Below are 15602 nucleotides of genomic sequence, written 5' to 3'. Positions count from 1 at the left end.
GGTAGTTGAGGTACCAGGGGTGGGCCGGGGAGCTCCAGGCGGGTCTTGTGAGAGAGTGAAGCCGAGCGGCTGGAACTCTGGGCCGGCCTGGTCGAGCGGCTGGCCTCGGTAGTTGAGGTACCAGGGGCGGGCTGGGGAGCTCCAGGCGGGGCTTGTGAGAGAGTGTAGCCGAGCAGCTGGAACTCTGGGCCGGCGTGGTTGAGCAGCATGCCCGCGGAGGTGGCTCTTCCATAGGCAGGGAGGGTGCTGGAGCTCCACACTTCCATAGGCAGGGAGGGTGCTGGAGCTCCACACTTCCATAGGCAGGGAGGGTGCTGGAGCTCCACACTTCCATAGGCAGGGAGGGTGCTGGAGCTCCACACTTCCATAGGCAGGGAGGGTGCTGGAGCTCCACACTTCCATAGGCAGGGAGGGTGCTGGAGCTCCACACTTCCATAGGCAGGGAGGGTGCTGGAGCTCCACACTTCCATAGGCAGGGAGGGTGCTGGAGCTCCACACTTCCATAGGCAGGGAGGGTGCTGGAGCTCCACACTTCCATAGGCAGGGAGGGTGCTGGAGCTCCACACTTCCATAGGCAGGGAGGGTGCTGGAGCTCCACACTTCCATAGGCAGGGAGGGTGCTGGAGCTCCACACTTCCATAGGCAGGGAGGGTGCTGGAGCTCCACACTTCCATAGGCAGGGAGGGTGCTGGAGCTCCACACTTCCATAGGCAGGGAGGGTGCTGGAGCTCCACACTTCCATAGGCAGGGAGGGTGCTGGAGCTCCACACTTCCATAGGCAGGGAGGGTGCTGGAGCTCCACACTTCCATAGGCAGGGAGGGTGCTGGAGCTCCACACTTCCATAGGCAGGGAGGGTGCTGGAGCTCCACACTTCCATAGGCAGGGAGGGTGCTGGAGCTCCACACTTCCGTAGGCAGGGAGGGTGCTGGAGCTCCACACTTCCGTAGGCAGGGAGGGTGCTGGAGCTCCACACTTCCGTAGGCAGGGAGGGTGCTGGAGCTCCACACTTCCATAGGCAGGGAGGGTGCTGGAGCTCCACACTTCCATAGGCAGGGAGGGTGCTGGAGCTCCACACTTCCATAGGCAGGGAGGGTGCTGGAGCTCCACACTTCCATAGGCAGGGAGGGTGCTGGAGCTCCACACTTCCATAGGCAGGGAGGGTGCTGGAGCTCCACACTTCCATAGGCAGGGAGGGTGCTGGAGCTCCACACTTCCATAGGCAGGGAGGGTGCTGGAGCTCCACACTTCCATAGGCAGGGAGGGTGCTGGAGCTCCACACTTCCATAGGCAGGGAGGGTGCTGGAGCTCCACACTTCCATAGGCAGGGAGGGTGCTGGAGCTCCACACTTCCATAGGCAGGGAGGGTGCTGGAGCTCCACACTTCCATAGGCAGGGAGGGTGCTGGAGCTCCACACTTCCATAGGCAGGGAGGGTGCTGGAGCTCCACACTTCCATAGGCAGGGAGGGTGCTGGAGCTCCACACTTCCATAGGCAGGGAGGGTGCTGGAGCTCCACACTTCCATAGGCAGGGAGGGTGCTGGAGCTCCACACTTCCATAGGCAGGGAGGGTGCTGGAGCTCCACACTTCCATAGGCAGGGAGGGTGCTGGAGCTCCACACTTCCATAGGCAGGGAGGGTGCTGGAGCTCCACACTTCCATAGGCAGGGAGGGTGCTGGAGCTCCACACTTCCATAGGCAGGGAGGGTGCTGGAGCTCCACACTTCCATAGGCAGGGAGGGTGCTGGAGCTCCACACTTCCATAGGCAGGGAGGGTGCTGGAGCTCCACACTTCCATAGGCAGGGAGGGTGCTGGAGCTCCACACTTCCATAGGCAGGGAGGGTGCTGGAGCTCCACACTTCCATAGGCAGGGAGGGTGCTGGAGCTCCACACTTCCATAGGCAGGGAGGGTGCTGGAGCTCCACACTTCCATAGGCAGGGAGGGTGCTGGAGCTCCACACTTCCATAGGCAGGGAGGGTGCTGGAGCTCCACACTTCCATAGGCAGGGAGGGTGCTGGAGCTCCACACTTCCATAGGCAGGGAGGGTGCTGGAGCTCCACACTTCCATAGGCAGGGAGGGTGCTGGAGCTCCACACTTCCATAGGCAGGGAGGGTGCTGGAGCTCCACACTTCCATAGGCAGGGAGGGTGCTGGAGCTCCACACTTCCATAGGCAGGGAGGGTGCTGGAGCTCCACACTTCCATAGGCAGGGAGGGTGCTGGAGCTCCACACTTCCATAGGCAGGGAGGGTGCTGGAGCTCCACACTTCCATAGGCAGGGAGGGTGCTGGAGCTCCACACTTCCATAGGCAGGGAGGGTGCTGGAGCTCCACACTTCCATAGGCAGGGAGGGTGCTGGAGCTCCACACTTCCATAGGCAGGGAGGGTGCTGGAGCTCCACACTTCCATAGGCAGGGAGGGTGCTGGAGCTCCACACTTCCATAGGCAGGGAGGGTGCTGGAGCTCCACACTTCCATAGGCAGGGAGGGTGCTGGAGCTCCACACTTCCATAGGCAGGGAGGGTGCTGGAGCTCCACACTTCCATAGGCAGGGAGGGTGCTGGAGCTCCACACTTCCATAGGCAGGGAGGGTGCTGGAGCTCCACACTTCCATAGGCAGGGAGGGTGCTGGAGCTCCACACTTCCATAGGCAGGGAGGGTGCTGGAGCTCCACACTTCCATAGGCAGGGAGGGTGCTGGAGCTCCACACTTCCATAGGCAGGGAGGGTGCTGGAGCTCCACACTTCCATAGGCAGGGAGGGTGCTGGAGCTCCACACTTCCATAGGCAGGGAGGGTGCTGGAGCTCCACACTTCCATAGGCAGGGAGGGTGCTGGAGCTCCACACTTCCATAGGCAGGGAGGGTGCTGGAGCTCCACACTTCCATAGGCAGGGAGGGTGCTGGAGCTCCACACTTCCATAGGCAGGGAGGGTGCTGGAGCTCCACACTTCCATAGGCAGGGAGGGTGCTGGAGCTCCACACTTCCATAGGCAGGGAGGGTGCTGGAGCTCCACACTTCCATAGGCAGGGAGGGTGCTGGAGCTCCACACTTCCATAGGCAGGGAGGGTGCTGGAGCTCCACACTTCCATAGGCAGGGAGGGTGCTGGAGCTCCACACTTCCATAGGCAGGGAGGGTGCTGGAGCTCCACACTTCCATAGGCAGGGAGGGTGCTGGAGCTCCACACTTCCATAGGCAGGGAGGGTGCTGGAGCTCCACACTTCCATAGGCAGGGAGGGTGCTGGAGCTCCACACTTCCATAGGCAGGGAGGGTGCTGGAGCTCCACACTTCCATAGGCAGGGAGGGTGCTGGAGCTCCACACTTCCATAGGCAGGGAGGGTGCTGGAGCTCCACACTTCCATAGGCAGGGAGGGTGCTGGAGCTCCACACTTCCATAGGCAGGGAGGGTGCTGGAGCTCCACACTTCCATAGGCAGGGAGGGTGCTGGAGCTCCACACTTCCATAGGCAGGGAGGGTGCTGGAGCTCCACACTTCCATAGGCAGGGAGGGTGCTGGAGCTCCACACTTCCATAGGCAGGGAGGGTGCTGGAGCTCCACACTTCCATAGGCAGGGAGGGTGCTGGAGCTCCACACTTCCATAGGCAGGGAGGGTGCTGGAGCTCCACACTTCCATAGGCAGGGAGGGTGCTGGAGCTCCACACTTCCATAGGCAGGGAGGGTGCTGGAGCTCCACACTTCCATAGGCAGGGAGGGTGCTGGAGCTCCACACTTCCATAGGCAGGGAGGGTGCTGGCACATCCACACTTCCAGCCACGGAGCATGCTGGCACTTCCACCTTGCTTGCTAAGTCGGCGTGATCTTGCCCAAAAAGTCCCTCCTCACCTCCAGCTGGAAGTGGAAAAAAATCCTCCACCTGCTTGGCCGAGGTTCTGGAAGCCAGCAGCTCGCAGAATGTTGCCAAAGTTTCACTGGAAGGAAAAGAAAAGAGAAGACCGAGTGCGCATTTCACCTACCGCCGAATGTCCACAAGAGGGAAGTGTCACTCCGTCGCAGAATCTGCGCCGACGCACTCGGCACCCTTCGAATTTATGGTGCCGGTGCGGGTGTTCTGGGTGCAAAAAGGCCGCCCAAGTGGTAGAAAAAAATCAGACTTCGTCTCTTAGGTCGAAATTAATGCCAAGTTTTGAAATGCGCTGGCAGGGGTGGACCAGGGCCCGTTAGAAGTGCTTAGGCGAGGTCCTGGAAGCCTAACCCGGCGTGATCTTGTGCAAAAAGCCGCTGCTGAGCTCCAGCTGGAAGTGTAAAAAGAACCGGGCTGGATCAAAAAAAGAACCGGGCGGCCCGTTAAAATTGCTTAGCCGAGGTCCTGGAACCCTAACCCGGCGTGATCTTGTGCAAAAAGCCGCTGCTGAGCTCCAGCTGGAAGTGTAAAAAGAACCGGGCTGGTTCAAAAAAAGAACCGGGCGACCCGTTAGAAGTGCTTAGCCGAGGTCCTGGAAGCCTAACCCGGCGTGATCTTGTGCAAAAAGCCGCTGCTGAGCTCCAGCTGGAAGTGGAAAAAGAACCGGGCTGGATCAAAAAAGAACCGGGCTGGATCAAAAAAGAACCGGGCGGCCCGTTAAAATTGCTTAGCCGAGGTCCTGGAAGCCTAACACGGCGTGATCTTGTGCAAAAAACCGCTCCCGAGCTCCAGCTGGAAGTGTAAAAAGAACCGGGCTGGATAAAAAAAGAACCGGGCTGGATCAAAAAAGAACCGGGCGACCCGTTAAAATTGCTTAGCCGAGGTCCTGGAAGCCTAACACGGCGTGATCTTGTGCAAAAAGCCGCTCCCGAGCTCCAGCTGGAAGTGTAAAAAGAACCGGGCTGGATAAAAAAAGAACCGGGCTGGATCAAAAAAGAACCGGGCGACCCGTTAAAATTGCTTAGCCGAGGTCCTGGAAGCCTAACCCGGCGTGATCTTGTGCAAATAGCCGCTGCCGAGCTCCAGCTGGAAGTGTGAAAAGAACCGGGCTGGATAAAAAAAAGAACCGGGCTGGATCAAAAAAGAACCGGGCGACCCGTTAAAATTGCTTAGCCGAGGTCCTGGAAGCCTAACACGGCGTGATCTTGTGCAAAAAACCGCTCCCGAGCTCCAGCTGGAAGTGTAAAAAGAACCGGGCTGGATAAAAAAAGAACCGGGCTGGATCAAAAAAGAACCGGGCGACCCGTTAAAATTGCTTAGCCGAGGTCCTGGAAGCCTAACCCGGCGTGATCTTGTGCAAAAAGCCGCTCCCGAGCTCCAGCTGGAAGTGTAAAAAGAACCGGGCTGGATAAAAAAAGAACCGGGCTGGATCAAAAAAGAACCGGGCGACCCGTTAAAATTGCTTAGCCGAGGTCCTGGAAGCCTAACACGGCGTGTTCTTGTGCAAAAAGCCGCTCCCAAGCTCCAGCTGGAAGTGTAAAAAGAACCGGGCTGGATAAAAAAAAGAACCGGGCTGGATCAAAAAAGAACCGGGCGACCCGTTAAAATTGCTTAGCCGAGGTCCTGGAAGCCTAACACGGCGTGATCTTGTGCAAAAAGCCGCTCCCGAGCTCCAGCTGGAAGTGTAAAAAGAACCGGGCTGGATAAAAAAAAGAACCGGGCTGGATAAAAAAAAGAACCGGGCGACCCGTTAAAATTGCTTAGCCGAGGTCCTGGAAGCCTAACACGGCGTGTTCTTGTGCAAAAAGCCGCTCCCGAGCTCCAGCTGGAAGTGTAAAAAGAACCAGGCTGGATAAAAAAAAGAACCGGGCTGGATCAAAAAAGAACCGGGCGACCCGTTAAAATTGCTTAGCCGAGGTCCTGGAAGCCTAACACGGCGTGTTCTTGTGCAAAAAGCCGCTCCCGAGCTCCAGCTGGAAGTGTAAAAAGAACCAGGCTGGATAAAAAAAAGAACCGGGCTGGTTCAAAAAAGAACCGGGCAACCCGTTAAAATTGCTTAGCCGAGGTCCTGGAAGCCTAACACGGCGTGATCTTGTGCAAAAAGCCGCTCCCGAGCTCCAGCTGGAAGTGTAAAAAGAACCGGGCTGGATAAAAAAAGAACCGGGCTGGATAAAAAAAAAGAACCGGGCGACCCGTTAAAATTGCTTAGCCGAGGTCCTGGAAGCCTAACACGGCGTGATCTTGTGCAAAAAGCCGCTCCCGAGCTCCAGCTGGAAGTGTAAAAAGAACCAGGCTGGATAAAAAAAAGAACCGGGCTGGATCAAAAAAGAACCGGGCGACCCGTTAAAATTGCTTAGCCGAGGTCCTGGAAGCCTAACACGGCGTGTTCTTGTGCAAAAAGCCGCTCCCGAGCTCCAGCTGGAAGTGTAAAAAGAACCAGGCTGGATAAAAAAAAGAACCGGGCTGGATCAAAAAAGAACCGGGCGACCCGTTAAAATTGCTTAGCCGAGGTCCTGGAAGCCTAACACGGCGTGTTCTTGTGCAAAAAGCCGCTCCCGAGCTCCAGCTGGAAGTGTAAAAAGAACCAGGCTGGATAAAAAAAAGAACCGGGCTGGATCAAAAAAGAACCGGGCGACCCGTTAAAATTGCTTAGCTGAGGTCCTGGAAGCCTAACACGGCGTGATCTTGTGCAAAAAGCCGCTCCCGAGCTCCAGCTGGAAGTGTAAAAAGAACCGGGCTGGATAAAAAAAAAGAACCGGGCTGGTTCAAAAAAGAACCGGGCAACCCGTTAAAATTGCTTAGCCGAGGTCCTGGAAGCCTAACCCGGCGTGATCTTGCCCGAAAGTCGGCCTCTATACTTCCATTTTAGGTACCAGGGGCTATTAGTGTACTTGGTCCCACTAGTCAGTGTACTCATCCAGTTACCCCCCGTTTTCCAAAACACCATCGGCACGTATAAGGGGGGGACTCTTGAGAGAGATGAGGTATATGGCAGCGCAACACCAATCCGCTCCGCGCTGGTTCCCATGTCGGCTACGGATGAATAAAACCAGCCTGTCCCCCCTGGAGCTCACGAGACACGGAATTTTTTCTAAGTGCCAACGGCTCTTCCGAGCAAACGTGTCCGCTCCGGCTGGTTCCCCCGTCGGCCTCGAATGACGAAAAATGCCGGTCTCCGCCCGGAGCTCATGACAAACGAAAAATTTTCTAAGTGCCAACGGCACTAGCGAGCGAATGTGTCCGCTCGGCGCTGGTTCCCGGGTCGAACCCGGAAGACGAAAAACGCCGCTCTCCGCCCGGAGCTCATGACAAACGAAAAATTTTCTAAGTGCCAACGGCACTAGCGAGCGAATGTGTCCGCTCGGCGCTGGTTCCCGGGTCGAACCCGGAAGACGAAAAACGCCGCTCTCCGCCCGGAGCTCATGACAAACGAAAAATTTTCTAAGTGCCAACGGCACTAGCGAGCGAATGTGTCCGCTCGGCGCTGGTTCCCGGGTCGAACCCGGAAGACGAAAAACGCCGCTCTCCGCCCGGAGCTCATGACAAACGAAAAATTTTCTAAGTGCCAACGGCACTAGCGAGCGAATGTGTCCGCTCGGCGCTGGTTCCCGGGTCGAACCCGGAAGACGAAAAACGCCGCTCTCCGCCCGGAGCTCATTACAAACGAAAAATTTTCTAAGTGCCAACGGCACTAGCGAGCGAATGTGTCCGCTCGGCGCTGGTTCCCGGGTCGAACCCGGAAGACGAAAAACGCCGCTCTCCGCCCGGAGCTCATGACAAACGAAAAATTTTCTAAGTGCCAACGGCACTAGCGAGCGAATGTGTCCGCTCGGCGCTGGTTCCCGGGTCGAACCCGGAAGACGAAAAACGCCGCTCTCCGCCCGGAGCTCATGACAAACGAAAAATTTTCTAAGTGCCAACGGCACTAGCGAGCGAATGTGTCCGCTCGGCGCTGGTTCCCGGGTCGAACCCGGAAGACAAAAAACGCCGGTCTCCGCCCGGAGCTCATGACAAACGAAAAATTTTCTAAGTGCCAACGGCACTAGCGAGCGAATGTGTCCGCTCGGCGCTGGTTCCCGGGTCGAACCCGGAAGACGAAAAACGCCGCTCTCCGCCCGGAGCTCATGACAAACGAAAAATTTTCTAAGTGCCAACGGCACTTGCGAGCGAATGTGTCCGCTCGGCGCTGGTTCCCGGGTCGGACCCGGAAGACGAAAAACGCCGGTCTCCGCCCGGAGCTCATGACAAACGAAAAATTTTCTAAGTGCCAACGGCACTAGCGAGCGAATGTGTCCGCTCGGCGCTGGTTCCCGGGTCGGACCCGGAAGACGAAAAACGCCGGTCCTCGCCTGGAGGTCCCAGCAAAATCGGCGAAAAAACGACTAAGTGTCAACTTTCGAAAAAACGACTAAGTGCCCACGGCTCTGCGGGGCTTGGGAGTCCGCCCCGCGCCGGTTCGGTGGTCGGCCTCAAAAAGCAAAAAATCAGCCTCTCTCCCTGGAGCTCACCTCGAGGTACCAGGGGGTGAGGTACCCGGGCTAAGGTGCAGTACCTTTTTTGGTCTTCAGGTGCGCCAGAGTACAATGAAATGGTCCCAGTAGTCAGTGTACTCATCGACTTTCCCCCCGTTTTCCAAAGCACCTCGTTTACGAGTATGGAGGAGATGGTGCTGGTCTCCCCACGGCGTCGGACACGCCGTCCTCGACAGCACAAGGTCGGATAGAAGACCTGGAAAGCGCCGTGGCACGCGCTGGAGGTGGGCACTTTGGCGAAAAAACGACTAAGTGTCAACTTTCGAAAAAACGACTAAGTGTCAACTTTCGAAAAAACGGCTAAGTGTCAACTTTCGAAAAAACGACTAAGTGTCACCTCTCTGAAAAAATGGCAAAGTGTCGCCTCTCTGAAATTTTTCTAAGTGCCCACGGCTCTGCGGGCTCGTGCATCCGAGCCGCGCCGGTTCTGCAACCGGCCTAGAATGACGAAAAATAACGGTCTCCTCCTGGAGCTCACAGCCAATTGTGGCGAAAAAGTGGCAAAGTGCCCACGGCCCTGCCGAGCTTTGGCGTCCGCTCAGCGCCGGTGCCGCAGTCGGCCTCGAATGACGAAAAATGACGGTCTCCTCCTGGAGCTCACAGCCAACTTGGCAAAAAGTTTCTAAGTGCCCACGGCCCTGCCGAGCTTTGGCGTCCGCCCAGCGCCGGTTCCGCAGTCGGCCTCGAATGACGAAAAATAACGGTCTCCTCCTGGAGCTCACAGCCAACTTGGCAAAAAGTTTCTAAGTGCCCACGGCCCTGCCGAGCTTTGGCGTCCGCTCAGCGCCGGTGCCGCAGTCGGCCTCGAATGACGAAAAATGACGGTCTCCTCCTGGAGCTCACAGCCAACTTGGCAAAAAGTTTCTAAGTGCCCACGGCCCTGCCGAGCTTTGGCGTCCGCCCAGCGCCGGTTCCGCAGTCGGCCTCGAATGACGAAAAATAACGGTCTCCTCCTGGAGCTCACAGCCAACTTGGCAAAAAGTTTCTAAGTGCCCACGGCCCTGCCGAGCTTTGGCGTCCGCTCAGCGCCGGTGCCGCAGTCGGCCTCGAATGACGAAAAATGACGGTCTCCTCCTGGAGCTCACAGCCAACTTGGCAAAAAGTTTCTAAGTGCCCACGGCCCTGCCGAGCTTTGGCGTCCGCCCAGCGCCGGTTCCGCAGTCGGCCTCGAATGACGAAAAATAACGGTCTCCTCCTGGAGCTCACAGCCAACTTGGCAAAAAGTTTCTAAGTGCCCACGGCCCTGCCGAGCTTTGGCGTCCGCCCAGCGCCGGTTCCGCAGTCGGCCTCGAATGACGAAAAATAACGGTCTCCTCCTGGAGCTCACAGCCAACTTGGCAAAAAGTTTCTAAGTGCCCACGGCCCTGCCGAGCTTTGGCGTCCGCCCAGCGCCGGTTCCGCAGTCGGCCTCGAATGACGAAAAATAACGGTCTCCTCCTGGAGCTCACAGCCAACTTGGCAAAAAGTTTCTAAGTGCCCACGGCCCTGCCGAGCTTTGGCGTCCGCTCAGCGCCGGTTCCGCAGTCGGCCTCGAATGACGAAAAATGACGGTCTCCTCCTGGAGCTCACAGCCAACTTGGCAAAAAGTTTCTAAGTGCCCACGGCCCTGCCGAGCTTTGGCGTCCGCCCAGCGCCGGTTCCGCAGTCGGCCTCGAATGACGAAAAATAACGGTCTCCTCCTGGAGCTCACAGCCAACTTGGCAAAAAGTTTCTAAGTGCCCACGGCCCTGCCGAGCTTTGGCGTCCGCCCAGCGCCGGTTCCGCAGTCGGCCTCGAATGACGAAAAATAACGGTCTCCTCCTGGAGCTCACAGCCAACTTGGCAAAAAGTTTCTAAGTGCCCACGGCCCTGCCGAGCTTTGGCGTCCGCTCAGCGCCGGTGCCGCAGTCGGCCTCGAATGACGAAAAATGACGGTCTCCTCCTGGAGCTCACAGCCAACTTGGCAAAAAGTTTCTAAGTGCCCACGGCCCTGCCGAGCTTTGGCATCCGCCCAGCGCCGGTTCCGCAGTCGGCCTCGAATGACGAAAAATAACGGTCTCCTCCTGGAGCTCACAGCCAACTTGGCAAAAAGTTTCTAAGTGCCCACGGCCCTGCCGAGCTTTGGCGTCCGCCCAGCGCCGGTTCCGCAGTCGGCCTCGAATGACGAAAAATAACGGTCTCCTCCTGGAGCTCACAGCCAACTTGGCAAAAAGTTTCTAAGTGCCCACGGCCCTGCCGAGCTTTGGCATCCGCCCAGCGCCGGTTCCGCAGTCGGCCTCGAATGACGAAAAATGACGGTCTCCTCCTGGAGCTCACAGCCAACTTGGCAAAAAGTTTCTAAGTGCCCACGGCCCTGCCGAGCTTTGGCGTCCGCCCAGCGCCGGTTCCGCAGTCGGCCTCGAATGACGAAAAATAACGGTCTCCTCCTGGAGCTCACAGCCAACTTGGCAAAAAGTTTCTAAGTGCCCACGGCCCTGCCGAGCTTTGGCGTCCGCTCAGCGCCGGTGCCGCAGTCGGCCTCGAATGACGAAAAATGACGGTCTCCTCCTGGAGCTCACAGCCAACTTGGCAAAAAGTTTCTAAGTGCCCACGGCCCTGCCGAGCTTTGGCGTCCGCCCAGCGCCGGTTCCGCAGTCGGCCTCGAATGACGAAAAATAACGGTCTCCTCCTGGAGCTCACAGCCAACTTGGCAAAAAGTTTCTAAGTGCCCACGGCCCTGCCGAGCTTTGGCGTCCGCCCAGCGCCGGTTCCGCAGTCGGCCTCGAATGACGAAAAATAACGGTCTCCTCCTGGAGCTCACAGCCAACTTGGCAAAAAGTTTCTAAGTGTCACATCTGTGAAAAAACGACTAAGTGTCAACTTTCGAAAAAACGGCTAAGTGTCAACTTTCGAAAAAACGGCAAAGTGTCACATCTCTGAAAAAACGGCTAAGTGTCGACTTTCGAAAAAACGGCTAAGTGTCAACTTTCGAAAAAACGGCAAAGTGTCACATCTCTGAAAAAACGGCTAAGTGTCACATCTCTGAAAAAACGGCTAAGTGTCACATCTCTGAAAAAACGGCTAAGTGTCGCCTCTCTGAAAAAACGGCAAAGTGTCAACTTTCGAAAAAACGACAGAGTGTCGCCTCTCTGAAAAAACGACTAAGTGTCGACTCTGAGAAAATGGCAAAGTGCCCACGGCTCTGCGGGCTCGTGCATCCGACCCGCGCCGGTTCCCCAGCCGGCCTGATATAAGGCAAAACCAGCCTCTCCGCCTGGAGCTCAGAGCCAACTTGGCGAATATTTTCTAAGTGCCCACGGCTCTGCGTGGCTACGGCGTCTGCCCAGCGCCGGTTCCTGGGTCGAACCCCGAGGACGAGGAATGCCGGTCTCCGCCTGGAGGTCCCAGCTTAATCGGCGAAAATTTTCTAAGTGCCCACGGCTCTGCCGGGCTCGTGCATCCGACCCGCGCCGGTTCCCCAGCCGGCCTGAAATAAGGCAAAACCAGGCTCTCCCCCTGGAGCTCAGAGCCAATTGTGGCGAAAAAACGACTAAGTGTCAACTTTCGAAAAAACGACTAAGTGTCAACTTTCCAAAAAAACGGCTAAGTGTCGACTTTCGAAAAAACGGCTAAGTGTCAACTTTCGAAAAAACGACTAAGTGTCGCCTCTGAAAAAACGACTAAGTGTCGCCTCTCTGAAAAAACGACTAAGTGCCCACGGCTCTGCGGGGCTTGTGAGTCCGCCCCGCGCCGGTTCGGCGGTCGGCCTCAAAAAGCGAAAAATCAGCCTCTCTCCCTGGAGCTCACCAAAAATTTGTCGAAATTTTTCTAAGTTCTCCTCGAGGTACCAGGGGGTGAGGTACCCGGGCTAAGGTGCAGTACCTTTTTTGGTCTTCAGGTGCGCCAGAGTACAATGAAATGGTCCCAGTAGTCAGTGTACTCATCGACTTTCCCCCCGTTTTCCAAAGCACCCCGTTTACGAATATGGAGGAGATGGTGCTGGTCTCCCCACGGCGTCGGACACGCCGTCCTCGACAGCACAAGGTCGGATAGAAGACCTGAAAAGCGCCGTGGCACGCGCTGGAGGTGTCACTGTGGCGAAAAAGTGACTAAGTGTCAACTTTCGAAAAAACGGCTAAGTGTCAACTTTCGAAAAAACGGCTAAGTGTCAACTTTCGAAAAAACGGCTAAGTGTCACCTCTCTGAAAAAACGGCAAAGTGTCAACTTTCGAAAAAACGACTAAGTGTCAACTTTCGAAAAAACGACTAAGTGTCACCTCTCTGAAAAAATGGCAAAGTGTCAACTGCGAATGTGGTGGTGCATGGAAGGAAGTGGAGGACGGCCGCCTCCTTAAACACAGGCCGGAGAGGAGCGTCAGGGCCAGGCTCCTCAAACATGGACCGAGTGTCGCCCTTAACACAGACCAAGGGGAGGACGGCCGCCTCCTTAAACACAGGCCGGAGAGGAGCGTCAGGGCCAGGCTCCTCAAACATGGACCGAGTGTCGCCCTTAACACAGACCAAGGGGAGGACGGCCGCCTCCTTAAACACAGGCCGGAGAGGAGCGTCAGGGCCAGGCTCCTCAAACATGGACCGAGTGTCGCCCTTAACACAGACCAAGGGGAGGACGGCCGCCTCCTTAAACACAGGCCGGAGAGGAGCGTCAGGGCCAGGCTCCTCAAACATGGACCGAGTGTCGCCCTTAACACAGACCAAGGGGAGGACGGCCGCCTCCTTAAACACAGGCCGGAGAGGAGCGTCAGGGCCAGGCTCCTCAAACATGGACCGAGTGTCGCCCTTAACACAGACCAAGGGGAGGACGGCCGCCTCCTTAAACACAGGCCGGAGAGGAGCGTCAGGGCCAGGCTCCTCAAACATGGACCGAGTGTCGCCCTTAACACAGACCAAGGGGAGGACGGCCGCCTCCTTAAACACAGGCCGGAGAGGAGCGTCAGGGCCAGGCTCCTCAAACATGGACCGAGTGTCGCCCTTAACACAGACCAAGGGGAGGACGGCCGCCTCCTTAAACACAGGCCGGAGAGGAGCGTCAGGGCCAGGCTCCTCAAACATGGACAGAGTGTCGCCCTTAACACAGACCAAGGGGAGGACGGCCGCCTCCCTAAACACAGGCCGGAGAGGAGCGTCAGGGCCAGGCTCCTCAAACATGGACCGAGTGTCGCCCTTAACACAGACCAAGGGGAGGACGGCCGCCTCCTTAAACACAGGCCGGAGAGGAGCGTCAGGGCCAGGCTCCTCAAACATGGACCGAGTGTCGCCCTTAACACAGACCAAGGGGAGGACGGCCGCCTCCTTAAACACAGGCCGGAGAGGAGCGTCAGGGCCAGGCTCCTCAAACATGGACCGAGTGTCGCCCTTAACACAGACCAAGCGGAGGACGGCCGCCTCCCTAAATACAGGCCGAACCGGAGCGCGAGTGTCGCTCCTTAAACACGGACCGAGTGGAGGACGGCCGCCTCCTTAAACACAGGCCGAACAAAATGACACAAAGTGTCAACTGCGAATGTTGTCCATCCAAGGAAGGAGCGTGATGCCCGGCCGGCTCCTTAAACACAGGCCGAGAGTCGCCCCGGACGGTCCGCCTCGCGGCGCCCGTCTGCTCGGATAAAATGACACAAAGTGTCAACTACGAATGTTGTCCATCCAAGGAGGGAGCGTGATGCCCGGCCGGCTCCGAAAACACAGGCCGAGAGTCGCCCCGGACGGTCCGCCTCGCGGCGCCCGTCTGCTCGGATAAAATGACACAAAGTGTCAACTGCGAATGTTGTCCATCCAAGGAAGGAGCGTGATGCCCGGCCGGCTCCTTAAACACAGGCCGAGAGTCGCCCCGGACGGTCCGCCTCGCGGCGCCCGCCCGCTCGGATAAAATGACACAAAGTGTCAACTACGAATGTTGTCCATCCAAGGAAGGAGCGTGATGCCCGGCCGGCTCCTTAAACACAGGCCGAGAGTCGCCCCGGACGGTCGCCTCGCGGCGCCCGTCTGCTCGGATAAAATGACACAAAGTGTCAACTACGAATGTTGTCCATCCAAGGAGGGAGCGTGATGCCCGGCCGGCTCCGAAAACACAGGCCGAGAGTCGCCCCGGACGGTCCGCCTCGCGGCGCCCGTCTGCTCGGATAAAATGACACAAAGTGTCAACTGCGAATGTTGTCCATCCAAGGAAGGAGCGTGATGCCCGGCCGGCTCCTTAAACACAGGCCGAGAGTCGCCCCGGACGGTCCGCCTCGCGGCGCCCGTCTGCTCGGATAAAATGACACAAAGTGTCAACTACGAATGTTGTCCATCCAAGGAGGGAGCGTGATGCCCGGCCGGCTCCGAAAACACAGGCCGAGAGTCGCCCCGGACGGTCCGCCTCGCGGCGCCCGTCTGCTCGGATAAAATGACACAAAGTGTCAACTGCGAATGTTGTCCATCCAAGGAAGGAGCGTGATGCCCGGCCGGCTCCTTAAATACAGGCCGAGAGTCGCCCCGGACGGTCCGCCTCGCGGCGCCCGCCCGCTCGGATAAAATGACACAAAGTGTCAACTACGAATGTTGTCCATCCAAGGAAGGAGCGTGATGCCCGGCCGGCTCCTTAAACACAGGCCGAGAGTCGCCCCGGACGGTCGCCTCGCGGTGCCCGTCTGCTCGGATAAAATGACACAAAGTGTCAACTACGAATGTTGTCCATCCAAGGAGGGAGCGTGATGCCCGGCCGGCTCCGAAAACACAGGCCGAGAGTCGCCCCGGACGGTCCGCCTCGCGGCGCCCGTCTGCTCGGATAAAATGACACAAAGTGTCAACTGCGAATGTTGTCCATCCAAGGAAGGAGCGTGATGCCCGGCCGGCTCCTTAAACACAGGCCGAGAGTCGCCCCGGACGGTCGCCTCGCGGCGCCCGTCTGCTCGGATAAAATGACACAAAGTGTCAACTACGAATGTTGTCCATCCAAGGAGGGAGCGTGATGCCCGGCCGGCTCCGAAAACACAGGCCGAGAGTCGCCCCGGACGGTCCGCCTCGCGGCGCCCGTCTGCTCGGATAAAATGACACAAAGTGTCAACTGCGAATGTTGTCCATCCAAGGAAGGAGCGTGATGCCCGGCCGGCTCCTTAAACACAGGCCGAGAGTCGCCCCGGACGGTCCGCCTCGCGGCGCCCGTCTGCTCGGATAAAATGACACAAAGTGTCAACTACGAATGTTGTCCATCCAAGGAGGGAGCGTGATGCCCGGCCGGCTCCGAAAACACAGGCCG

This window comes from Syngnathus leptorhynchus, unplaced genomic scaffold (genome assembly GCF_054491065.1).
Source record: "Syngnathus leptorhynchus isolate UIUO unplaced genomic scaffold, UIUO_Slep HiC_scaffold_459, whole genome shotgun sequence".
NCBI classification, from domain to species: Eukaryota; Metazoa; Chordata; class Actinopteri; order Syngnathiformes; family Syngnathidae; genus Syngnathus; species Syngnathus leptorhynchus.
The sequence above is the reverse complement of the archived record's forward strand: the minus strand, read 5'-3'. Positions refer to the sequence as shown.